Source organism: Nerophis lumbriciformis, linkage group LG22 (assembly GCF_033978685.3).
Source record: "Nerophis lumbriciformis linkage group LG22, RoL_Nlum_v2.1, whole genome shotgun sequence".
Taxonomy (NCBI): domain Eukaryota; kingdom Metazoa; phylum Chordata; class Actinopteri; order Syngnathiformes; family Syngnathidae; genus Nerophis; species Nerophis lumbriciformis.
In genome coordinates, this window is record NC_084569.2 from 29,109,722 (window position 1) to 29,136,708 (window position 26,987).

Consider the following 26,987-nt stretch of genomic DNA (forward strand, 5'->3'; position numbering starts at 1 on the left):
TATATACACGGTCAAGCCAGCTGTGTCCAAACAAAACATGAAATAACACTTTACAGATACTGTAAAATGATTGTTCATGTTTTTCAGTCAGTACAGATTGGTGTCCTATCACATCGTGTTGTGCATTACAAACTCAAAACCAAGGACCCAGCCCACGCGGTCAACAAAGTCTGGGTTCTGGCAAGAGTGATATTAATTTGGGACAGTCTAGCCTCCGAAACACTTCCTGTTTACGTCAGTTGTCCGCGCCCTTACATTTACGTCACGTATCTGCTGCTCAGTCGCCCGAGGTTTACTAATGACGAATTGAAGAGAAGAATGTCGAATACCGTATTTTTCGGAGTATAAGATGCACCGGAGTATAAGTCGCACCTGTCGAAAATGCATAATAAAGAAGGAAAAAAACATATATAAGTCGCATTTTTGGGGGAAAATTATTTGATAAAAGCCAACACCAAGAATAGACATTTGAAAGGCAATTTAAAATAAATAAAGAATAGTGAACAACAGGCTGAATAAGTGTACGTTATATGAGGCATAAATAACCAACTGAGAACGTGCCTGGTATGTTAACGTAACATATTATGGTAAGAGTCATTCAAATAACTATAACATATAGAACATGCTATACGTTTACCAAACAATATGTCACTCCTAATCGCTAAATCCCATTAAAATCTTATACGTCTAGTCTCTTACGTGAATGAGCTAAATAATATTATTTGATATTTTACGGCAATGTGTTAATAATTTCACACATAAGTCGCCCCTGAGTATAAGTCACACCCCCGGCCAAACTATGAAAGAAACTGCGACTTATAGTCGGAAAAATACGGTAGTTTTTTTTTTTTGTGTTCTCTTGGTCCTTTACCTTATTCCAGAGGAAATGGCTAAGAGCTCCCGGCATCGCCCAAGTCTGATTTCCCTGATCATGGGAGATGGTTGTCATGGAGATGTGTCACGTGTTGCCAAGCGTTCTAAAGCTGTTATTCGTAATTATTAGTTAAGGATATATTTTTATGCTTTCGAATAGGGATGTCCGATAATGGCTTTTTGCCGATATCCGATATTCCGATATTGTCCAACTCTTTAATTACCGATACCGATATCAACCGATACCGATATCAACCGATGTATGCAGTCGTGGAATTAACACATTATTATGCCTAATTTGGACAACCAGGTATGGTGAACATAAGGTACTTTAAAAAAAAATAAAAAATTAAAATAAGATAAATAAATTAAAAACATTTTCTTGAATAAAAAATAAAGTAAAACAATATAAAAACAGTTACATAGAAACTAGTAATTAATGAAAATGAGTAAAATTAACTGTTAAAGGTTAGTACTATTAGTGGACCAGCAGCACACACAATCATGTGTGCTTACGGACTGTATCCCTTGCAGACTGTATTGATATATATTGATATATAATGTAGGAACCAGAATATTAATAACAGAAAGAAACAACCCTTTTGTGTGAATGAGTGTAAACGGGAGAGGGAGGTTTTTTGGGTTGGTGCACTAATTGTAAGTGTATCTTGTGTTTTTTGTGTTGATTTAATTAAAAAAAAACAAAAAAAAACGATACTGATAATAAGAAAAAACCATACCGATAATTTTCGATATTGCATTTTAACGCATTTATCGGACGATAATATCGGCAGGCCGATATTATCGGTCATCTCTACTTGTGAATGCTTGTTGGAGTGGGACATGTACCTTTAAAAACATGCAGACAATCCAGAAGATGTCCCAGAAAGAGTCCTCACGGTCTATCCCTACCACAATTTATTATTTAGCAGTTATTTTATTAAATTGTGATTCACAATTGATGTCCTTTTCTAATTGTGTCACATTGCTTGCATTATAGCCAGTAACAGTAATTATTGGAATAGTATAATATTACTATTGTCATATAATTATTTGCAATGAAGGCAGGGGAAATGAATTACAACAACTACAGTTTCGGCACATGTGTTTATTAATTTATAAAAGGTTATAAAAATACTTAGTTTTTAAATGATCGTCCAAACTGGTATAAACGTGTTTGTGTCATTTCTTTTTGCGTTGTTGTTGTCCAAGTCCTCCTTGATTATTCAAAAGTCCGGGTCAAAAGGTCTCGGGTAAGGCTCAGTAACATTGGGTTCAGCATACCTTATGGCAAGGCTCGGACATGACTTAATGGCAACGAACTTGCAACAAGACCATACTTGCCAACCTTGAGACCTCCGATTTCGGGAGGTGGGGGGTGGGGGGCGTGGTCGGAGGTGGGGTGGGGGATGTGGTTGGGGGCGGGGCGTGGTTGGGGGCGTGGTTAAGAGGGGAGGAGTATATTTACAGCTAGAATTCACCAAGTCAAGTATTTCGTATATATATGTTTTATTTATTTATTTATTTTTTTAAATTTTATATATATATAAATAAAATAAATACTTGAATTTCAGTGTTCATTTATTTACACATATACACACACATAACACTCATCTACTCATTGTTGAGTTAAGGGTTGAATTGTCCATCCTTGTTCTATTCTCTGTCACTATTTTTCTAACCATGCTGAACACCCTCTCTGATGATGCATTGCTGTGTGGCACACACACAAGTGCTTTCATCAAATGCACTAGAGTCTGGAATCTTCCATCTCTCCCTAGCATGGCCCAAAACCGGTCAATCTTTGCTTCCTGAGGAAGATCTTCACTGCCAAGCACTTGGTAGTCCACTACTTCTTCCCGGAGGCTATCCAGGTCCAATCGCAGCTGCGGCTTGGAACTTACAAGCGTATTTCTTCATCTTACTCGTCGTCGGCGTCGCCACGGCTGTATCTTCCTCATTCTTCTGCTTCGTCTCCTTGTTGTGTGCGCAGTTGTGCACTGCACTCTCTAAAAGCCCTAGATGTTATTGTCACATATGCATGTACAGTAGATGGCAGTATTGTCCTGTTTAAGAGTGTCACAACATTGCTGTTTACGGCAGACAAACTGCTTTACGGTAGACGAAAACGTGACTGCTGTTGTGTGTTGTTACCGCACTGGGAGGACGTTAATGAAACTGCCTAACAATAAACCCACATAAGAAACCAAGAACTCGCCCTCGATCATTCTACAGTTATAACGTGATTGGGCAAGCACGCTGTTTATATTGTGGGAAAGCGGGCGTGAAAACAGGTCAGGTCCGCATGGAGCTGGAGGGGGCGTGGCCTCCAGCTCGGCCTGAATTTCGGGAGATTTTCGGAAGAAAATTTGTCCCGGGAGGTTTTCGGAAGAGGCGCTGAATTTCGGGAGGGTTGGCAAGTATGAACAAGACTGAACGACTAGGGCAGGGGTGCTTATTACGTGCATTGCGAGCTACCGGTCGATGGCGGAGGGTGTGTCAGTCGATCGCCAGCCAGGCATTAAAAAAATAGACCTAAAAATTAGCGATCTTCACCAAGACGTCACTTGAGAAATGACGCTAGCTGCTGCCAGATCATTTTCTAAGAAAAAATGACCGACAGGAAGGCGGGAAACACTTTTTATCTCAACAGACTCTCGCGCCGTACCTGCCGTGAAAACTCTAAAGACCGAATGCACAGTTCCTGTCTTCACAATAAAAGCCCTGCTTCATCTTGCCTGCACTAACAAAATAAGAGTCTCAGAAAGCGCGACCAGTCTTCCTCTCAGGGAATAAAACACACTAGTCAATTCCAAGTTCTTTTGGATGACATATATGTTGAGTAAGAAGGACCACCTAGACAGAATAGTACTTGGCCAAGTTTTACTGAAGCTTTAGGGGACCAGCCCTTACAAATGAGACAACAGCAGCAAGAAGAGGTCTAAGGCCATGTCTACACTAAGTCGTTTAACCCCTTAAACGAATAATTATTTACCCTAAGCCCCGTTTCAGCCACACTAAACCATCGTTTAAGGTCTCCCTCCTTGGACAAATTTTTACACGGGTAAGTCAGCCGTATTTCTTGAATCTCCGGCTCTTAGCTTTGGATGGACTCATTGATCGATTACAAACTGAGTTCGGAGAGGACATGACGCCAGAAAGACCGCACCCACACAGGAAGTGACATCAGAAAGAACGCGTCACAGCCATCTTCATAACAAATATGGAGGCAAGTCATCCAGACACGACCGTGTTTCTCCTTCCGTCTGTACAGACGCTTTTGGAATTCACAAATCAATACCTTAAGACAGTGGTTCTTAACCTTGTTGGAGGCACCGAACCCCACCAGTTTCATATGCGCATTCATTGAACCCGAACCGTAATCATAAAATGATGTTATTATATTAAAGAAATACTAATAAAGGTATATTTTACAAACAGAAAGTTACGGGAATGTACACATGATCTCATGTTTACATCTCATTGTGCAACATGTGAATGTTTTAGTGGGAACTAAATGCAATATCTGAAAGGGGTACAGATTATTTCCAAAGCAGGACCCCCACCCAGACATATAATAGTAGTACACAGCTCATGAAAAACAATATGTTATAGTTATTGTAGGTGGGCCAAAACACTTATTAGAAAATAATCTCATGGAAATGACTGCTGTCATTTGATTACAATAATACAACATTTAACTTGTTATTTAGTCAGGTTTGGGACAGGTGTGCTGCAGGTGTGACCACAGTGCATGTGCACGTCTGACGTCGCTCACATGTGCTCCACTGAAGTTTTTGCGTTTGCTCACACATATGGAAAATTAGAGGGAACATTGTTTGGGGGTATCCATAATACGCAGACAGGGAGAAGTTTTTATTTACACGATGAGTCGGGCGTGTCTTGACCTCCGCGGCGGATCGAACCCAGGTTAAGAACCACTGCCTTAAGAGAAGGCAACGGGCGATTGCAGCTATTTCGGATACTACACATCTCAGACGGCAAGAGAACTTTTGAACAGTCAGCTGTGATTCCACTTACCTGAAAACTTGGTCCCTTCCTCCCGTGGATGTGATCATGATAGGCAGTGTGTGACTACAAATATTGCTTTATGGATGTGACTGTGAAATGGCCAGGCAGTGTGCATGATGCCCGCATCTTCGCTAACTCCGCAATTAGCGCGCAGCTGAAAGATGGAACCACCCCCTCGTGTCCCAAACCGTTTATCGCATTGTCTACTTTCTCATGTCGATTAACGATTTGATTAATTTATGATGGCTCAGGTGTGATTACCTACAATAGGGCCCCACAGCACACTGGATTCTAGTTCATTGAAATACCACAACACTGGATATTGTTCAAAGGACATACATTTTAATTTAAAAACTTGCACACAAAACACAGCAAACTATTTACAATATCCATCCATCCATTTTCTACCGCTCTTTTAAATAACTTCACAGTGAAGTAAGTAATCTACTGGAGAGCTTGGAGCAGATAGAGGATTTTTAGATAGAGGCTTTTTAATTTTTTTTTTCGCGCATGCGTACTACGTCGCGTTGCGCCGGCGGACGGAGGGGGTCTTAAACGGTGGCATTGTTGTGTGTGTGGACACGGATAAGGTTAGGTGTGATTTACCCTCGGCTTAGTGTAAACGGGGGCCTAAATCCCAAACAAAAAGAGTCAGCTTGTGTAGCGTGAAAACAGCCCCTCTCGCCCAGAAAGGAGCACAGCTGCTTCTTCAAAACAGATAAGAAACTGGCCAAAACAGCTCTGTGAGCCGACAAACAGGTAGTGTTGGGACTGTAACGCCGTTAGTTTCGGCGGTAACTAGTAATCTAACGCGTTATTTTTTATATTCAGTACCGTTACTACATGATGCGTTACTGCGTTAATTTACGTTAGTTTTTATGTAGTATCGGCTCGAAACAGAAGATCTGAGTGTGTTTTATTGGAGCGCTGCGGTGGAAAAGAAAAAGCGTGCTTTGTGTGGATGGAGGCGCGGGGGGGCTCCCAGACCGTACTGTACTTCGGGGCAAACAACCTTCCCTTTACCCGGAAGTGGGTCTTTACAGCTGAGAGTGAATGACGAGGCTGGCGGTTTGTTGCAACTTTGTGACTTTATTGGACGCAGCCATCCACCAAGATAGAGCACCTGCACGCACTCACTGTCGCCGTTCCCTCACCTCTCTCACCCACTTACTCACTGACTTCACTCATCTCACATGCTGTCATATCTTAAAGGGCCACACACACACACACACACGCTACTCTCATAACAACTAACAAGACATCATGGTGAAGCCAGAAGTCAAGTTTCTTAACATGGAGACATTCTCAATACTTTTCTTTTGTCGAGCACAAAGAAAATAACAATTCAGTTAAATGTAAGCTGTGTCTTAGATCAAAGATCCTATCTACTAAAAGTTAAAGTGCCATTATGTTGCAGCTATTTAAAATAGTTTTGTCAATTTGTTCTGGCCTGAAATAAATTGGCACTTTGAAACATATCTTTGTGTGTTGTATGTAGACCACATTGCTTTCTGAGTTCAGTGATGAAAATGCATGTCAAGTTGATCAACAGATTGTATTATTCTCCAGTGCAACAACAGTACTGAACTGAAGGCTAAAAGGGCATTAATGGGAGCCTTAAAAAAAAAAAAGGGAAAAAAAGAAGTAACTAAATAGTTACTTTTCACAGTAATGTATTGCTTTTTGGTGTAAGTAACTGAGTTACTTTTGAAATAAAGTAACTAGTAACTGTAACTAGTTACTGGTTGTCAGTAACTAACCCAACACTGCAAACAGGAGCCCTTAAAACAAAACAACGAGTTTACTAACGGACATCAGATAAAAGCACGGAGATCACAAGAAGACACATTACATGGGAAAATACTAGCTGATTTAAACATGCCTATGGATTAAAAAAAGAACACTTAACAATATCTCATTCTCACACTAGCGCGCACAAGCTAGCAAACTACGGAGTTTGGAAGCTGGACAAATAAGATGGCAAAAAGCAACCACTTTCATGTGGTATTGGACAGAAAGGGGGACTTTTTTTCTCCTCCATTTGAAAATGTGGACGTTATCACTACTGTCTGATTCCAATCAATGCAAGTCATCAGAATCAGGTAATACACCAACTTATATTCTTGTCTTCATGAAAGAAAGGAATCTATATGTGTTAATTAAACATGCTTGTATTATCATTAAACACCTTTAACTTGTTAACAAAAACGTCTCCTTCGTGAATAAATAAATATAAATTATATATATGAATGAAGTAGATCTTGGTCAATTGAAATGTAGCTCGCCTGCAGAAAAAGTGTGGGCACACCTGGACTCGGTAGTAAATATAGGCCAGGTAATGAGCTGAGAGGAGAAGCACCTGGGCAGGCGAGAGGTGGCCATGACGGGAGTAAGTGTTAGGGTTTGATCAAGGAGGTGACCCCAGGATGCAGAGACGGGAGGCGTGGTTGATTTACAAAATGTTAAACAATTAAATGAGTCCAAAAAGTGTAACAAAAAGCGATGGGGCAGAAGTGCACACCATGAATAAGCAAACAAAAGCAGGTCCCTCAGTAGTCGGCAGGGGGAAAAGGCCAGGGCGCACTGAGCTCAACAAAAGGTCCAACATAAAATCCTCTTCACCTCAGGAAGGCTAGAAAGCAAATACAAAGAGGTGAGGAATTTCAGGAATAAGGAGAGACAACATACCAGGTAGGACGAAGTGAATCAGGCACATGCACGTGGGAGGTGCAGGAGACAACAATCGTCAGGGACCAGCTGTCGGTGACGAGCTTAAATACTACTGGGTAGAGATTTGTTGCAGGTGTGCCTCGCTGTGGACTAATTGACTGAAGAAAAAACAGACACCAAAAAAGAGAAGGCAGGGAAATGACAAAACGCAACAGTTGGGAGACAAAAACTGAAAAGTTAAAGCCGGGGTTCTTCAATCTCGCGTCACCAAGGCAGAATTCAAAATGTAAGCCCTCCGGCCCCCACTCCGCGCACCTCGCTGATGATAATCCCTCCCAGTCTGCTCCTCCATGAAGTGCATGAAATAGCGCACGAGAGCTGTACGTGCACACTCTTAGGTTGTTGACAGTCTGGAGTTGCATTGATAGATCCCCTAGTTCGGGGGTCAGCAACCCGCGGCTCTTGAGTCTCATGCGGCTGTTGAGCGGCGCCTTGGTGGCTCCATGGAGCTTTTTCAAAAATGTATGGAAATGGAAAAGAAATGGGTTGAAAAATATATTTTTTGTTGTAATATAGTTTCTGTAGGAGGACAAACATGACACAAACCTTCCTAATTGTGAGAAAACCCACTGTTTAATATGTTTGTGTTTAGGGATGTCCGATAATATCGGACTGCCGATATTATCGGTATCGGTTTCAAAATTATCGGTATCGGTTTCAAAAAGTAAAATTTATGACTTTTTAAAACGCCACTGTGTACACGGACGTAGGAAGAAGTATAGAGCGCCAATAAACCTTGAAGGCACTGCCTTTGCGTGCCGGCCCGGTCACATAATATCTATGGCTTTTGACACACTCACAAGTGAATGCAATCCATACTTGATCAACAGCTATACAGGTCCCACTGAGGGTGGCCATATAAACAACTTTAACACTGTTGTTTGGTGTGAACCCACACCAAACAAGAATGACAAACACATTTAGGGAGAACATCCGCACCGTAACACAACATAAACACAACAGAACAAATACCAAGAACCCCTAGCAGCACTAAATCTTCCGGGACGCTACAATATACACCCCCACTACTCCCCACCCCCTGCCCCCCAACACCTTCTTACCTCAACCTCCTCATGCTCTCTCATGGAGAGCATGTCCCAAATTCCAAGCTGATGTTTTGAGGCATGTTAAAAAAAATAATGCACTTTGTGACTTAAATAATAAATATGGCAGTGCCATGTTGGCATTTTTTTCCATAACTTGAGTTGAAGTTGTTCTCTTATTTTGGAAAACCTTGTTACATTGTTTAATGCATCCAGCGGGGCATCACAACAAAATTAGGCATGTTAATTCCACAACTGTATGTATCGGTATCGGTTGATATCGGTATCGGTAATTAAGAGTTGGACAATATTGGAATATCGGATATCGGCAAAAAAAACATTATCGGACATCTCTATTTGTGTTTATGCTTCACTGATGAGAGTATTTGGCGAGCGCTGTTTTGTCCTACTAATTTCAGCGGCCCTTGAACTCACCGTTGTGTGGACTGTGACTCAACAGTTTGTTTACATGTATGTCTTTCTCCGACGCTGCCACAGAAAGACGTGTTTTATGCCACTCCTTCTTTGTGTCATTTTGTCCACCAAACGTTTTATACTGTGCGTGAATGCACAAAGGTGAGCTTTGTTGATATTATTGACTTGTTATGGAGTGCTAAACAGGCATATTTGGTCACTGCATGACTGCAAGTTAATCGATGCTAACATGCTATTTAGGCTAGTTGTATGTAAATATTGCATCATTATGCCTCGTTTGTAGGTATATTTAATTTCCTTTACTTATGTCCTCTGTGTATTTAATTTATATTTGCATATCTCATGACACATTATCTGTATGTAATATTGGCTGCATTTCTGATAATTGTTTGTGTGCCATGTTGTTCCAGACCACAGCAAACGTTACCTAACTTGCAAATATTGTAATAAATCCATTAGAAACACAAATTCAGCTGTTTGGCCCTAATACCCAGCAATATATTTGGAGGAGAAAAGGTGAGGCCTTTAATCCCAGGAACACCAAACCTACCGTCAAGCATGGTTGTGGTAGTATTATGCTCTGGGCCTGTTTTGCTGCCAATGGAACTGGTGCTTTAAATGGGACAATGAAAAAGGAGGATTACCTCCAAATTCTTCAGGACAACCTAAAATCATCAGCCTGGAGGTTGGGTCTTGGGCGCAGTTTGGTGTTCCAACAGGACAATGACCCCAAACACACGTCAAAAGTGGTAAAGGAATGCTAAATCAACCTATAATTAAGGTTTTATAAAGTCCTGACTTAAACGTGTGGACAATGCTGAAGAAACAAGTCCATGTCAGAAAACCAACACATTTACGGTAGCTGAACTGAACCAATTTTGTCAAGACGAGTGGTCAAAAATTCAACCAGAAGCTTGTGGATGGCTACCAAAAGCGCCTTATTGCAGTGAAACTTGCCAAGGGACTTGTAACCAAATATTAACATTGCTGTATGTATACTTTTGACCCAGCAGATTTGCTCACATTTTCAGTAGACCCATAATAAATTCATAAAAGAACCAAACTTCATGAATGTTTTTTTGTGACCAACAAGTATGTGCTCCAATCACTCTATCACAAAAAAATAAGAGTTGTAGAAATTATTGGAAACTCAAGACAGTATGCAAACTTTTGATCGCGACTGTATATGTACATACACATACATACATATACACACACACACATATACATATATATATATATATATATATATATATATATACATATACATATATATATATATATATGTATATATATATACATATATAAATATATATATATATATACACAGTTATACATATACACATACCGTATTTTTCTGACTATAAGTCGCAGTTTTTTTCATAGTTTGGCCGGGGGTGCGACTTATACTCAGGAGCGACTTATGTGTGAAATTATTAACACATTACCGTAAAATATCAAATAGTATTATTTAGCACATTCACGTAAGAGACTAAACGTATAAGATTTCATGGGATTTAGCGATTAGGAGTGACAGATTGTTTGGTAAACGTATAGCATGTTCTATATGTTATAGTTATATGAATGACTCTTACCATAATATGTTACGTTAACATACCAGGCACATTCTCAGTTGGTTATTTATGCCTCATATAACGTACACTTATTCAGCCTGTTGTTCACTATTCTTTATTTATTTTAAATTGCCTTTCAAATGTCTATTCTTGGTGTTGGGTTTTATCAAATCCATTTCCCCCAAAAATGCGACTTATACTCCAGTGCGACTTATATATGTTTTTTTCCCTTCTTTATTATGCATTTTCGGCCGGTGCGACTTATACTCCGGAGCGACTTATACTCCGAAAAATACGGTGCATATATATATACACACACACACACACATATATATATATATATATATATATATGTATGTGTGGGAAAAAAAATCACAAGACTATTTCATCTCTACAGGCCTGTTTCATGAGGGGGTTCCCTCAATCATCAAATCTCCTGATGATTGAGGGAACCCCCTCATGAAACAGGCCTGTAGAGATGAAATAGTCTTGTGATTTTTTTTCCCACACATACATATATTGCGCTCTACTACGGTATCGAGCACTATTTTTTGGATAACCTTATTAAGACATATATATATATATATATATATATATATATATATATATATATATATATATATATATATTTATCAGGGTTGTCCCGATACCAATATTTTGGTACCGGTACCAAAATTTGATTCAAAACTTTTCCAATACTTTGATACTTGTCTAAATAAAGTGGACCACAAAAAAAATTGCATTTTTGCCTTTATTTTAACAAAAAATCTTAGGGTACATTAAACAAAATGTTTCTTATTGCATTCGAAGAACAACTGTGTCCTTAAATAAAATAGTGAACATACTAGACAACTTGTCTTTTAGTAGTAAGTAAACAAACAAAGGCTCCTAATTAGTCTGCTGACATATGCAGTAACATATTGTGTCATTTATCATTCTATTATTTTGTCAACATTATGAAGGGCAAACTGTAAAAATTGATTATTAATCCACTTGTTCATTTACTGTTAATATCTGCTTATTTATAAACTAACCTCTCCATTGCCATATTTGTAGTTTGAGAGACATGCTTGCCACGGGTTTTTGATTGATTGATTGAGACTTTTATTAGTAGGTTGCACAGTGAAGTACATATTCCGTACAATTGACCACTAAATGGTAACCCCGGAATACGTTTTTCAACTTGTGTAAGTCGGGGTCCACTTAAATTGATTCATGATACATATATATACTATCATCATAATACAGTCATCACACAAGATAATCATCAGGGTGTATACATTGAATTATTTACAATTCGGGGGGGGGGGGGGGTTGTTATCTTAAGTCATCAACAATTGAGAACAGAGAAATTGATATTGAAACAGTGTAGGTCTGACATGGTAGGATATGTACAGCAAGTAGTGGACATAGAGAGAGAGAGATCAGAAGGCATAAGAAAAATATCTGCATTTGATTGTTTACATTTGATTATTAACAATCCGGGGAGGGTGTTAGTTTAGGGTTGAAGTTGCCTGGAGGTGTACTTTTAGTGCGGTTTTGAAGGTGGATAGAGATGCCCTTTCTTTTACACCTGTTGGGAGCGCATTCCACATTGATGTGGCATAGACAGAGAATGAGTTAAGGCCTTTGTTAGATCGGAATCTGGGTTTAACGTGGTTTGTGGAGCTCCCCCTGGTGTTGTGGTTATGGCGGTCATTTACGTTAAGGAAGTAGTTTGACATGTACTTCGGCATCAGGGAGGTGTAGCGGATTTTATAGACTAGGCTCAGTGCAAGTTGTTTTACTCTGTCCTCCACCCTGAGCCAGCCCACTTTGGAGAAGTGGGTAGGAGTGTAGTGGGATCTGGGGAGCTTCCCTTCAAACTGTTTGTTTGTGCTGTAATCATCAAAAGGAACTGCAAAAAAATTCATTAGTCTCTCAGTCGGAACTGAACTTCTGAAATCAAAACTTCCAATGTATTGCAAATGTGCAAACTTTATTTTCCCAAACAATATTCTGTGGTTAGATTGAGGCCAGGCCAATATCGTCACTAGCAGTTGCCGTTTCTGGTCCGCGTTACGTCCCTGAGTCTGTCCCGTTGTAAATGGGTCTATTTGAACTGGTCTTTACTGGAACACGTGAGCATCCAAGGGAGGGACTGAGATACAATAGCAAGGTTGACCTGCCGCTCCCCTGCGAGTGCGTCTGGTTGGTTCTTACACACTCTGAACATTCTCCATTAGGCCACTCGGCCATTTGCCTCCCACTCATCAGCTCCGACTGAGTCATTTCCCTCGTTTACTCGACAGTTCTTTGTAAGTGTGCCTGTGACTGCGAGCAGAAAGAAAGTGGGACAGACTATTTCTATTTTTTTAGCGAGAAAATTGATGTGCGGCACAAAGTTGATCTTGAATAAATTGCATGTGTTTGAAATAATGTACATCATTGTTACAGTAATGAATTATCGATACCGCTGATACCAGGTCTTGATGCTCTAGTATCGATCCTCAAAGCAAAATATCGATGCTTTTGATACTTTAGTTTAGGGGTGTCCAAACTTTTTCCACCAAGGTACTGAAAGGTCAAAGTATGCTTGGCCCATAATTACATGTTTTTCATTTTTAAAAATGCTAAAAACAGATGTTGTGTCAGCTTTTGTAGTATAGGTGACTAAGTATATTATTAATTATGCATTATTCGGTATTATTATCAAATCATTGCACACCTTTTTTTTGGGCTCTTTTCCTTCCATGTTTACTGTTGTTTATTCCGATAAAATTATTAAAACGGATGAGTAACTGCATAACCTAGTGTGTAAAAAATTATGCGTGTATGAAAATAATAATGTCCAGTTACTCATTTAACAGTGTTTGTTACGGTTGTTGTAAATTTTCGAATTAATTTATGAGTTAATAATATTACATTTTTTAACTACCAACTAACTAGATTGTGTATATTTTAAGTATATTTTATTTTTATTTTTAGAGCTTCTAATATTTTTGTAATCATTTCAAAAGTTAGTATTGTTTCCGTTTTTAATTAACCAACTAAATTTCTTTTAATATTTTAAGTATATTTAATTTTTTGTTTTGGGAGCTTCTAATATTTTAGATTAAGGTGTCTAAAAAAGGTCAAAACTATATATATATATATATATATATATATATATATATATATATATATATATATATATATATATATATGAACTTTGGGGAGGTGAACGGTACTTTGGGCTGTGGGATTGAGTGTGTTGTGCAGGTGTCGGGTTTTGAGAAAATGAAAGGATTTTAAGTGCGCCTTGTAGTCTGAAAAATACGGTATTTTGTGGGGAAAATACCTTTTTTTTCAAAAATTCCAAAACACTTAATTTTTACTCGAAGTAAGCGATTTAGGAGATAAGCGGATGGTGACGTTCAAATGTGCGGGGGTCCAGTGTGCAGTAATTGTGAACAAAGCCCCCTGTGGTCAGGATAAATATTCAATTAGAGACTCTTCACACGTTCTGTATGACACCTCTTCAGTGAAGCACGCAGGAGAGCTCGGAACAGCGGCAGTGAGTTTCACCCATGCAAGCAAATAGTAAACACAAGGTCACCCTGTACTATATGTGTTAGGGAAAATGATAGAAAAATTGCGATTGTCTGTGCATTGTTCCCCATCCAACGGTGCTTGGGTGGAGGATCGGAGGGAGGAAAGTGGAAGAGGACAAAGGCAAAATGGAGGAGACAAGCAGGACAAGATGGCCGAGTGGATATAGTGCTGACGGAAAAAGGTTGTGACTCGTGATTAGGGCACGGCAAATGAAAGGAATCCGACAAAAGGGAGCAGAGACGGGGAATGAGTCGAGCTGATTGGTTTCCATGGCGACTGCTGATGAGGTGTGTGGCGGGAGAAAATTGCCGGTCATTGTAGCTTTGCAGCGGGTCCCGGTCACTGCCATCTTCCTGGCGCACAAACACATTACAGATACTGGAGGTCAACGCCTTCAATTTAGAATATGTTTTACTTTTTGGTTTTGTTCTGGTTTTTTTGGGGTTGGGGTGCAGGACGGACTTCTTCACACGCGGCATCTCGACACTTGGCAACAAGTGTATAGTGTGCAAGCTGTTTGATTTCAGAAGCAAAAATTGGTATACTGGTAGACACAAGCTATTGAGATGATATCAGTAGAAAGAAATGCATTTAGTTTAGATAATAATGAGTCATATAATTGGAATATGGGATCCATTATTTAAATGTGTTTTAATTATTAAAGGCCTACTGAAATGCGATTTTCTTATTTAAACGGGGATAGCAGGTCCATTCTATGTATCATACCGTATTTTCCGCACTATTAGCCGCACCTAAAAACCACAAATTTACTCAAAAGCTGACAGTGCGGCTTATAACCCGGTGCGCTTTATATATGGATTAATATTAAGATTCATTTTCATAAAGTTTCGGTCTCGCAACTACGGTAAACAGCCGCCATCTTTTTTCCCCGTAGAAGAGGAAGTGCTTCTTCTTCTACGCAAGCAACCGCCAAGGTAAGCACCCGCCCCCATAGAACAGGAAGCGCTTCTTCTTCTACTGTAAGCAACCACCCGCCCGCGTAGAAGAAGAAGAAGCGCGGATATTACGTTTCATTTCCTTTGTGTGTTTACATCTGTAAAGACCACAAAATGGCGACAGGTTTCCGGTTCATGAAAAGACGCAATCTCTCCATCCGCACACGGACTACTATTTCACAGCAACTGCCTAAAGACTTTCAAGAAAAGCTGGCTACTTTCCGTGCATATTGTAAAAACAAGATAGCTGAAAAAAAGATCCAGCCAGAGAACATTATCAACATGGACGAGGTTCCACTGACTTTTGATATTCCTGTGAACCGCACTGTGGATACAACGGGAGCACGTACGGTGAATATTCGCACCACAGGGAATGAGAAGTCATCCTTCACTGTGGTTCTAGCTTGCCATGCTAATGGCCAGAAACTTCCACCCATGGTGATATTCAAAAGGAAGACCTTGCCAAAAGAGACCTTTCCAGCCGGCGTCATCATAAAAGCTAACTCGAAGGGATGGATGAATGAAGAAAAGATGAGCGAATGGTTAAGGTAAGTTTACGCGAAGAGGCCGGGTGGCTTTTTTCACGCAGCTCCGTCCATGTTGATATACGACTCCATGCGCGCCCACATCACGCTGGTTTTTAATATATTATTAAAGTTTGACTGACCTATCTGACTGTTTTTTTGACATTCCTTTAGCGCAGTTAGATGCGGCTTACAACACGGGGCGGCTTATAGGTGGACAAAGTTTTGAAATATGCCGTTCATTGAAGGCGCGGCTTATAACCCAGGGCGCCTTATGGTGCGGAAAATACGGGTACTTGATCATTTCGCGATATTGCCATATTTTTGCTGAAAGGATTTAGTAGAGAACATCGACGATAAAGTTCGCAACTTTTGGTCGCTGATAAAAAAGCCTTGCCTGTACCGGAAGTAGCAGACGAGTAGCGTGACGTCACAGGTTGTGGAGCTCTTCACATCTGCACATTGTTTACAATCACGTCCACCAGCAGCGAGAGCGATTCGGACCGAGAAAGCGACGATTTCCCCATTAATTTGAGCGAGGATGAAAGATTCGTGGATGAGGAAAGTGAGAGTGAAGGACTAGAGGGCAGTGGGAGCAATTCAGATAGGGAAGATGCTGTGAGAGGCGGGTGGGACCTGATATTCAGCTGGGAATGACTAAAACAGTAAATAAACACAAGACATATATATACTCTATTAGCCACAACACAACCAGGCTTATATTTAATATGCCACAAATTAATCCCGCATAACAAACACCTCCCCCCTCCCATCCATATAACCCGCCAATACAACTCAAACACCTGCACAACACACTCAATCCCACAGCCCAAAGTACCGTTCACCTCCCCAAAGTTCATACAGCACATATATTTCCCCAAAGTCCCCAAAGTTACGTACGTGACATGCACATAGCGGCACGCACGTACGGGCAAGCGATCAAATGTTTGGAAGCGTACTCACGGTACCGCGTTTGCGCATCCAACTCAAAGTCCTGCTGGTAAGAGTCTCTGTTGTCCCAGTTCTCCACAGGCCAATGGTAAAGCTTGACTGTCATCTTCCGGGAATGTAAACAATGAAACACTGGCTGTGTTTGTGTTGTTGCCGCAGCCGGCCGCAATACACCGCTTCCCACCTACAGCTTTCTTCTTTGCTGTCTCCATTGTTCATTGAACAAATTGCAAAAGATTCACCAACACAGATGTCCAGAATACTGTGGAATTTTGCGATGAAAACAGACGACTTAATAGCTGGCCACCATGCTGTCCCAAAATGTCCTCCACAATCCGTGACGTCACGCGCTGACGTCATCATACCGAGACGTTTTCAGCAGGATATTTCGGCGCAAAATTTAAAATTGCACTTTATTAAGCTAACCCGGCCGTATTGGCATGTGTTGCAATGTTAATATTTCATCATTGATATATAAACTATCAGACTGCGTGGTCGGTAGTAGTGGGTTTCAGTAGGCCTTTAAGTTCCGGCAAGGATCCTTGACTCCACTGGTCCTTATACCGCTCGTCCTCATCAGTTCCAGGTGTGCAGATTGCTGATCGCCTTGCCGGCATGTGGGCCATGATGCGGCCAGCATGGCGGGCTGCCCACAGAGGTGCTGACAGCCCTTGCTGCAGATGACAAGCGGGATCGAGCTCGCGCCGTGACACTGTTGATGTGTTTCAATGCCCAGTAGTGCGTACATGTGTTTCTGTATAGTATTTTTCCAGCAATGGTCATGTGGTGACATAAATGATGGTATTTTGAGAGGTAATCATTGAAGTCAGACATCACTGAAGGCCTAGGTGGGAAACGCACGGCCCGCCACTGTTGTTTTCCTACGTTTTGGTTGTATATGAAATGAAGTGAAACATATTTATATAGCGCTTTTCTCTAGTGACTCAAAGCGCTTTTACATAGTGAAACCCAATATCTAAGTGACATTTAAACCAGTGTGGGTAGCACTGGGAGCAGGTGGGGAAAGTGTCTTGCCCAAGGACACAACGGCAGTGACTAGGATGGCGGAAGTGGGGATCGAACCTGGAATCCTCAAGTTGCTGGCACTCTACCAACCGAGCTTTACCGCTATAAACTGTATATAATTTAACCAAGATTTATTGTGAGGTAGATTAGCATCCCCTAGTGGACCCATGTAGACCTTACTCGTTCGGTCTAATTCACATCAGTGACGTCAGTCTGCAGCCGTCAGAATTTGGGTAGGTCCACTTTTTAATCTCTCTCGCAATGTAGTACGTTCAACCTAGTTTTGTGAACACAAGTATCATTTCTGTTTATAATAACCTGTGTTGAGTTTATATGAGTCCTATTGTACACTTTCTGAATTGTTTTGTTTACTTGAGGACCTTATTTCGTCGAGTGTTTGTTTGTGTGACACATCCACAAAGACGTTAGTAGCCATTAGGTTAACGAGGAGCTATACGTGTCTTGTCCTCTTATTCTCCGATAGATGTTGGAGGTGTTTTGTTACTGTCAGAAGCCAACATACACGATATTGCCAAAAGTATTTGGCCACCCATCCAAATGATGAGAATCAGGTGTCCTAATCACTTGGCTCGGCCACAGGCATATTTGCCAACCCTCCCGAATTTCCCGGGAGACTCCCGAAATTCAGCGTCTCTCCCGAAAACCTCCCGGGACAAATATTCTCCCGAAAATCTCCCGATTTTCAGCCGGAGCTGGAAGCCACGCCCCCTCCAGCTCCATGCGGACCTGAGTGAGGACAGCCTTTTTTCATGACGTAGGACAACAGGGTGACAAGAACTAAATCATCCAGACTAGAGATAAATTGTATTATTATGTTTATTTTACCTAAAAATAAATATATTTATTAATTTAAAAAAAAAAACTAAATACATTTTTACTATATTTTGCTAAAAACATCAAAAATAATTGTATTTTTATTTGTATTTTTTTGTGACTCCTTATTACATCCAGCCATAGAATTATACATTAAAATAAACATATTTGAAATAATTGATTTTAAATTATCATAATAATTCATTTAAAATGACCATATTTAATTTTTAAAATAATTGCTTGTTTATCAACAACTTTAGCATTTTATTCATTACATTTTGAAACTGGAAATGGTTCTCGCCCGGAAAAGGGTGGAGTGCCATCTCCGGGTTGGGGAGGAGATCTTGCCCCAAGTGGAGGAGTTCAAGTACCTCGGAGTCTTGTTCACGAGTGAGGGAAGAGTGGATCGTGAGATCGACAGGCGGATCGGTGCGGCGTCTTCAGTAATGCGGACGCTGTATAGATCCGTTGTGGTGAAGAAGGAGCTGAGCCGGAAGGCAAAGCTCTCAATTTACCGGTCGATCTACGTTCCCATCCTCACCTATGGTCATGAGCTTTGGGTTATGACCGAAAGGACAAGATCACGGGTACAAGCAGCCGAAATGAGTTTCCTCCGCCGGGTGGCGGGGCTCTCCCTTAGAGATAGGGTGAGAAGCTCTGTCATCCGGGGGGAGCTCAAAGTAAAGCCGCTGCTCCTCCACATCGAGAGGAGCCAGATGAGGTGGTTCGGGCATCTGGTCAGGATGCCACCCGAGCGCCTCCCTAAGGAGGTGTTTAGGGCATGTCCGACCGGTAGGAGGCCACGAGGAAGACCCAGGACACGTTGGGAAGACTATGTCTCCCGGCTGGCCTGGGAACGCCTCGGAATCCCCTGGGAGGAGCTGGACGAAGTGGCTGGGGAGAGGGAAGTCTGGGCTTCCCTGCTTAGGCTGCTGGCCCCGCGACCCGACCTCGGATAAGCGGAAGAAGATGGATGGATGGATGGACATTTTGAAACTCTCAGAAGCCAAGTTATGTTATATTCCTTAATATTTATTTATGCAAGTTTGAAGTATCAATTATCCAAACAGTTTTGTTTGCATATTTTCAGGATGTAAATATCTATATCTATATCTATATCTATATATATATATATATATATATATCTATATCTATATCTATATATATATATATATATATATATATATATATGTATGAAATACTTGACTTGGTGAATTCTAGCTGTCAATATACTCCTCCCCTCTTAACCACGCCCCGCCCCACCCCCGACCACCCGAAATCGGAGGTCTCAAGGTTGGCAAGTATGGCCACAGGTGTATAAAATCAAGCACTTAGGCATGGAGACTGTTTCTACAAACATTTGTGAAAGAATGGGCCGCTCTCAGTGATTTACAGCGTGGAACTGTCATAGGATGCCACCTGTGCAACAAATCCAGTGGTGAAATTTCCTCGCTCCTAAATATTCCAAAGTCAACTGTTGACTTTTCTACAGAAAAAATGGAAACGTTTTGGAACAAACTCTGGTGGTGTAAAGCATGTCGCCACTGGACTCTAGAGCAGTGGAGATGTGTTCTCTGGACTGATGAATCACGCTTTTCATCTGGCAATCTGATGGACGAGTCTGGGTTTGGAGGTTGCCAAGAGAACGGTACATTTCGGACTGCATTGTGCCGAGTGTGAAATTTGACGGATGAGGAATTATGGTGTGGGGTTGTTTTTCAGGAGTTGGGCTTGGCCCCTTAGTTCCAGTGAAAGGAACTTTGAATGCTCCAGGATACCAAAACATTTTGCACAATTCCAGGCTCCCAACCTTGTGGGAACAGTTCGGAGCGCGCCCCTTCCTCTTCCAACATGACTGTGCACCAGTGCACAAAGCAAGGTCCATACAGACATGGATGACATAGTCTGGTGTAGATGAACTTGACTGGCCTGCACAGAGTCCTGACCTGAACCCGATAGAACACCTTTGGGATGAATTAGAACGGAGACTGAGAACCAGGCCTTCTCCACCAACATCAGTGTGTGACCTCACCAATGCGCTTTTGGAAGAATGGTGGAAAATTCCTATAAACACACTCTGCAACCTTGTGGACAGCCTTACCAGAAGAGTTGAAGCTGTAATAGCTGCAAAAGGTGGACCGACATCATATTGAACCCTATGGGTTAGGAATGGGATGGCACTTCAAGGTCATATGTGAGTCAAGGCAGGTGGCCAAATACTTTTGGCAATATAGTGTATGTCTGTTACCATCAGAATAAACAACTTCTACAATCAGAAACGACGTCTTAAATCAATGAAGCACATGCGCACATTAACTGTCTAATCGAAAATTATTCTTGTAGAGGTTTGTCATTTAAGAATATATTTACAATGTTTGCAATATTTGCAAATAAGCATAATTTTATGACAGAGCTGTTGAAGTGTGAGGATAATCCCTCATCCTTTAAGGGGAACTGCACTTGTTTTGGAATGTTGCTTATCGTTCACATTCATTATGAGAGACAAGAACACATGTTTTTGTTTGTTTTACTATTTTAAATATGCCAGAAAAAAACGCTCAAAAATGATGGCTTGGGAGTCACCGTTGTAGCCTTCAAAGCCCTCGAAAACAACATCAAAACTCTCCATCAACGTTTTATATACACACTGCAAGTATATATATAATGTAGTAACAGAAACTTTCATAAAAATATGTAATATGTACAATATACACCCTGCAAGTATATATATAATGTAGTAACAGACACCTTCATAACAATATGTAATATGTACAATATACACACTTCAAGTGTATGTATAAATATATATATATATATATATATATATATATATATATATATATATATATATATATTTTTATATATATAAAATGTAGTAACAGACACCTTCATAACAATATAATATGTACAATATACACACTGCAAGTATATATATAATGTAGTAACAGACACCTTCATAACAATATGTAATATGTACAATATACACACTGCAAGTATACATATAATGTAGTAACAGACACCTTCATAACAATATGTAATATGTACAATATACACACCAAGTGTATATATATATATATATATATATATAAGGTGTCTGTTACTACATTATATATATATATATATATATATATATATATATATATATATATATATATATATATATATATACATATATATATATATATATATATACATATATAATGTAGTAACAGACACCTTCATAACAATATGTAATATGTATAATATACACACTGCAAGTATATATACAATGTAGTAACAGACACCTTCATAACAATATGTACTATGTACAATATACACACTGCAAGTATATATATAATGTAGTAACAGACACCTTCATAACAATATGTAATATGTTCAATATTTACTGCATTTTGGTCATTTTAATCATTTCAGTGACTGATTTCTTCCGCGCATTCATTTCTGTTTCCATAGCACCGCACGTCTGAATTCTAACAACATGTGTGTTCCTACTTCCGGAATCAAACACGAGTGCGTTTTCTAATCATGACAGACTTGGTAATAGACAACAAAGATGACTATTTTTGGACAAATGAGGATTCACAACCTTATATATTTTTTGAAGCTGAATATACTGCTGCGAGCACGAACAAGGAGTGAGGCGTTGGAGCAGACGGAAGTCAGGAGAGTGAGGTGAAAGCGATTTTTAAGCTAAAAATATGGAACTTGGAGCCAAGCTATTTTGACATAAATGGAGTGCTTACCCAAAATCAACAGAAAATGTCCTCGGTCAGCTGGACAACAAACAACTGTCCATCGAGTGACTCACAATTTAAATATTGATCATGATACACACAGCACACCATGCGTGTTATTACAACTACAGTACATACACTGTCTGGCTAGCTGTGTACAAACAAAACACAAAATAATACTTTACAGATACTGTAATATGATTGTTCATGTTTTTCACTCAGTACAGATTGGTGTCCTATCGCAGTGTTGTGCATTACAAACTCAAACACGTTTCGTGTTGACGTAGAAGCTAGCTTATCACTTGCCATAGTTAGCTTTTACGGCTAATACCGAAGCATGTTGATGTGTTACTACAATAGAAAAATAGTTCCTCAGAGTTCTCTCTTACAATAACAGTGTCGGTACAGTTTGGTTATTTTGCAGGTTACGGAAAGTAAATTAATGGTTGTTGACGGTTTTTGAATGCATTTTTAAAGTGATTTAGAGGTTGAATTGATTACTCTCATTAGCTGCATTGCTAGCCACCTCGAACGAGCCAATGTGTATATGTTAGAAGGCAAAACAAAACAAAACCTTTTGTCTTCTTGGCTGTCATATTGATTGGGAACGATGGGCAAACGTCCAAAAAAGTGCAGTTCCCCTTTAACCAACAAAAATGCTCGCTCTTTTATTTGATTTTGCATGTACTGTATACTGTACACCTCAGTTATATTTCGGTACTTGATGCATGCTAACTGTTGACATGGTAATGTTAGCATGTTAGCATGCCAGCTGTTTTAGCTCATCTTGCAGATACAGGTACACACTAAGTCATATTGCCTTGCTTGACGTTATCTGCAGTGACGTGCGGTGAGGTTCATGGCTGGTGAGGCACTGACTTCATCACAGTCAGATTTACAAACATATGAACCCTAAAGAGTATCTTATTCACCATTTGATTGGCAGCAGTTAACGGGTTGTGTTTAAAAGCTCATACCAGCATTCTTCCTTGCTTGGCACTCAGCATCAAGGGTTGGAATTGGGGGTTAAATCACCAAAAATGATTCCCGGGCGCGGCGCCGCTGCTGCCCACTGCTCCCCTCACCTCCCAGGGGGTGAACAAGGGGATGGGTCGAATGCAGAGGACAAATTTCACCACACCTAGTGTGTGTGTGTGACAATCATTGGTACTTTAACTTAACTTTAACTTTACACATACAAACTGTAGCACACAAAAAAGCACATTTAATAAAAAAAACGTTATTACTGTCTTACCTTTACTTATAAGTGCGGGAACAGTGGTGTTCGTGTTGGAGGAGTTGTGAATGAATGAAATATGAAATCCGTGCTGCAGTCTGCAGGTGTACCTAATGTTGTGTCCCTGCAGTTGTTCACGGCTCCTCCGGCGCGAGTATTGTTATTTTTGCACTTTTTGGCTTCTTGTTAAGTGACTTTTTTTGGGTGGATTCGGTCTTGCACGTGGGGGGCTTGGGTGTGGGCTTTGGTTGGTGTGGCGCTCCCGTCGGGGGGTGCGTTTTGCGGCGGAATTGCATTAACCGGCACCAGGAGGCGGGATTACTGGGAGCCTCACACAGTGCGTCTTCGCAGCAGTTTTATGATTGCTCAGCACAAGAAATACGTTACACACATACAGTTGTTGACAAAATACACTGTACATTATATACCTCAGCTAACTAAACTATGGAAATGTATAATATAGTTCATATAGCAATATGGTCTCACTGCACAGCAGGCCAGCAGTTAGCCGGGTCAGCAATCCATGTTGAGGCACAACGCAGTGACGTGCCTCAACTGGCTGCTGATCACCGCAAGTCTCTTCTCAGTATTTGAACGGCAAATGTGAAAATTCAGCGATTTTGAATAAAAATAATCTAAAACTGGTGAAGTTAAATGGAAAATAACTTTATAGTATAATCACTTAATACATATAACAATTTAATTAATTGTTTTTCTTTTTACATTTTTTTTCTTTCCACTGACCGCACGTCACTGGTTATCTGGCATTCACACACAATTACTACGGAAATGGCAATTTTCAACTGAAATTGCATTTTTTTTGTTAACACGTACGAGTTTTAATGAATTAAAATGGTACAGTAATTTGACAATGTGGTCTGAGTCAGAATGGGTACCGTTCACATTTGAGCCGATACGGTACCAATTCCTGGTACCTGGAAATCGATACCGGTACTCGACGGCACCAATTCTTGGTAGTTTTGTGTGTTAATAAATGTTAATTGTTTGACCATTTCGTTTTTAATGTAACATTTAAAAATGAGCTGATTACGATAACTGTGCTGTATATTATATCTCTAATGTAAATTAGCATCAAGCTCGCGCATTCTGGAAGAGTGGAAACTTAACTTTAGGTTTGAGCGTTTTTTTACCAAGCATACTTGCATTGTTAGTTGGAGTGTAAAAAAAAAAAAAAGATATGCGATTTTCGAACTAACCGCAATTCTTATTTGTAACAATTCTGAATCGATTCAAAAATATCAAAAATGTATTAATAAATAATAATAAATAAATAAAAATATTTATTTAATTTTATTTATGTATTCATTTTTAAATCTGTCCTATCCAGCTACTCAGGCAAATCATATTGTTGATGTAGATGCCCATATCTGCTGTACACATTTACCTGAGAGAAAAACAATGTTGCATACTTCTCTTGTTGCCTTTTTTGTATTTGAATTTAAAAACAGTCAACCATCAACTTTATTATCAATTCTTCACATGTCCAAGACATACAAGGAATCAAAAAATACGTTTTCAGCACAGTCACACTCAAGAGCAAACAAATATTACAGGGAGACAGAACCGGACCGCTGACGAGTCAGCCAACTTCCGGCGCCCCTTAAAAGGGTCAGAAGCAGGTAAACATTGGGGTTGGGCGGATGAGTAAATAATATTCAGTCTAAGGCTGGACTCCCCGGGGAGGGGGGTCCAGACTGAGGCCAGGAAAACAAACTCAATAGCCATAGCACACATGAACAAGTTACAAAGAACTCACCAGACTTGCAACAGAGGGGAGGGAGTGGGGGCTACGGAAGCAGGCTGCTGCTATCTAAGCAGTCCATCACCCCTAAGTGCAGACAGAACAAGCAGGCAAGGAGAGACAGGGAGGGAGGACCGCTTCCACCAAGTGTTTTATTGAACAAAACCAGTTTTCCTTTAAGTAATATAGAAACATATCAGAGCTGTTATCTATTTTATGGAGGAATGTAGTTAATCATAGAATGATATTAAAAAAGTATTGATTTTGAATCCAAAATCGTTTTGAAGGTCTGAGTCAGTACGTTTACTGCCATCTAGTGTCTACTTTTGGTAAATGGTAAATGGGTTGTACTTGTATAGCGCTTTTCTACCTTCAAGGTACTCAAAGCGCTTTGACACTATTTCCACATTCACACACGCACACATTCACACACTGATGGCGGGAGCTGCCATGCAAGGCACTGACCACGACCCATCAGGGTGAAGTGTCTTGCTCAAGGACACAACAAACGTGACTAGGGTGGTAGAAGCTGGGGATCGAACCAGGAACCCTCAGGTTGCTGGCACGGCCACTCTACAAGGGTCACTTAAGAAATTGACAACCAATTCATAAAATCGCATGTTGATTCAATGATTTTGCAGAAAGAAAAGAAAAAGAAAGTCTCAAAACATTGCAACTTGTGCTGCAACTTTCTCATAAAGCTGCCACAAGCTCACAAATTTTAGTCCGCCACAATCATAAACATTTTTTTTTTTTTAAATATCACAGAGGGACTGATTATTATTTAATGAAGCATAATATGCGCTGCGCAATAATACATAAATCAGCAGGGGTGGGCAATTATTCTGGCTTACGAATCACGTTTGGTTAAAACAGGGGTTACCAAACTTTTTGACTCGGGGGCAGCACTGATTTAAAGAAATTTGGCCGAGGGGCGATATGTGTGTGTGTGTGTGTGTGTGTGTGTGTGTGTGTGTGTGTGTGTATATATATATATATATATATATATATAAATATATATATATATGTGTATATATATATTTATATATATACAAACACCATTTCCATATGAGTTGGAAAATTGTGTTAGATGTAAATATAAACGGAATACAATGATTTGCAAATAATTTTCAACCCATATTCAGTTGAATATTCTACAAAGACAACATAATTGATGTTCAAACTGATAAAAACATTTTTTTGCAATTAATCATTAACTTTAGAATTTGATGCCAGCAACACGTGACAAAGAAGTTGGGAAAGGTGGCAATAAATACTGATAAAGTTGAGGAATGCTCATCAAACACTTATTTGAAACATCCCACAGCTGAACATGCAAATTGGGAACAGGTGGGGGCCATGATTGCATATAAAAGTAGATTCCATGAAATGCTCAGTCATTCACAAACAAGGATGGAGCAAGGGTCACCACTTTGTCAACAAATGCGTGAGCAAATTGTTGAACAGTTTAAGAAAAACCTTTCTCAACCAGCTATTGCAAAGAATGTAGGGATTTAACCATCTACGGTCCGTAATATCATCAAAGGGTTCAGAGAATCTGGATAAATCACTGCACGTAAGCAGCTAAGCCCGTGACCTTCGATCCCTCAGGCTGTACTGCATCAACAAGCGACATTAGTGTGTAAAGGATATCACCACATGGCTCAGGAACACTTCAGAAACCCACTGTCAGTAACTACAGT

General features: G+C 40.0%; 1 protein-coding gene across 11 annotated transcripts in view; it reads left to right on the plus strand.

Moving 5' to 3' along the window:
• Positions 1 to 26,987, plus strand: part of plppr2a (phospholipid phosphatase related 2a) — a 214,225-nt gene that overhangs the window by 34,285 nt on the left and 152,953 nt on the right. Inside the window, exon 1 of one of the 11 annotated variants that reach the window (XM_061973644.2) lies at positions 17,791 to 17,950. The exons of the other annotated variants lie outside the window; for them this stretch is intronic. The gene's annotated coding sequence lies outside the window, so the exon portion shown is untranslated. Of the gene's footprint in view, positions 1 to 17,790; positions 17,951 to 26,987 lie in introns of those variants that run through there. 11 annotated transcript variants of the gene reach the window in all.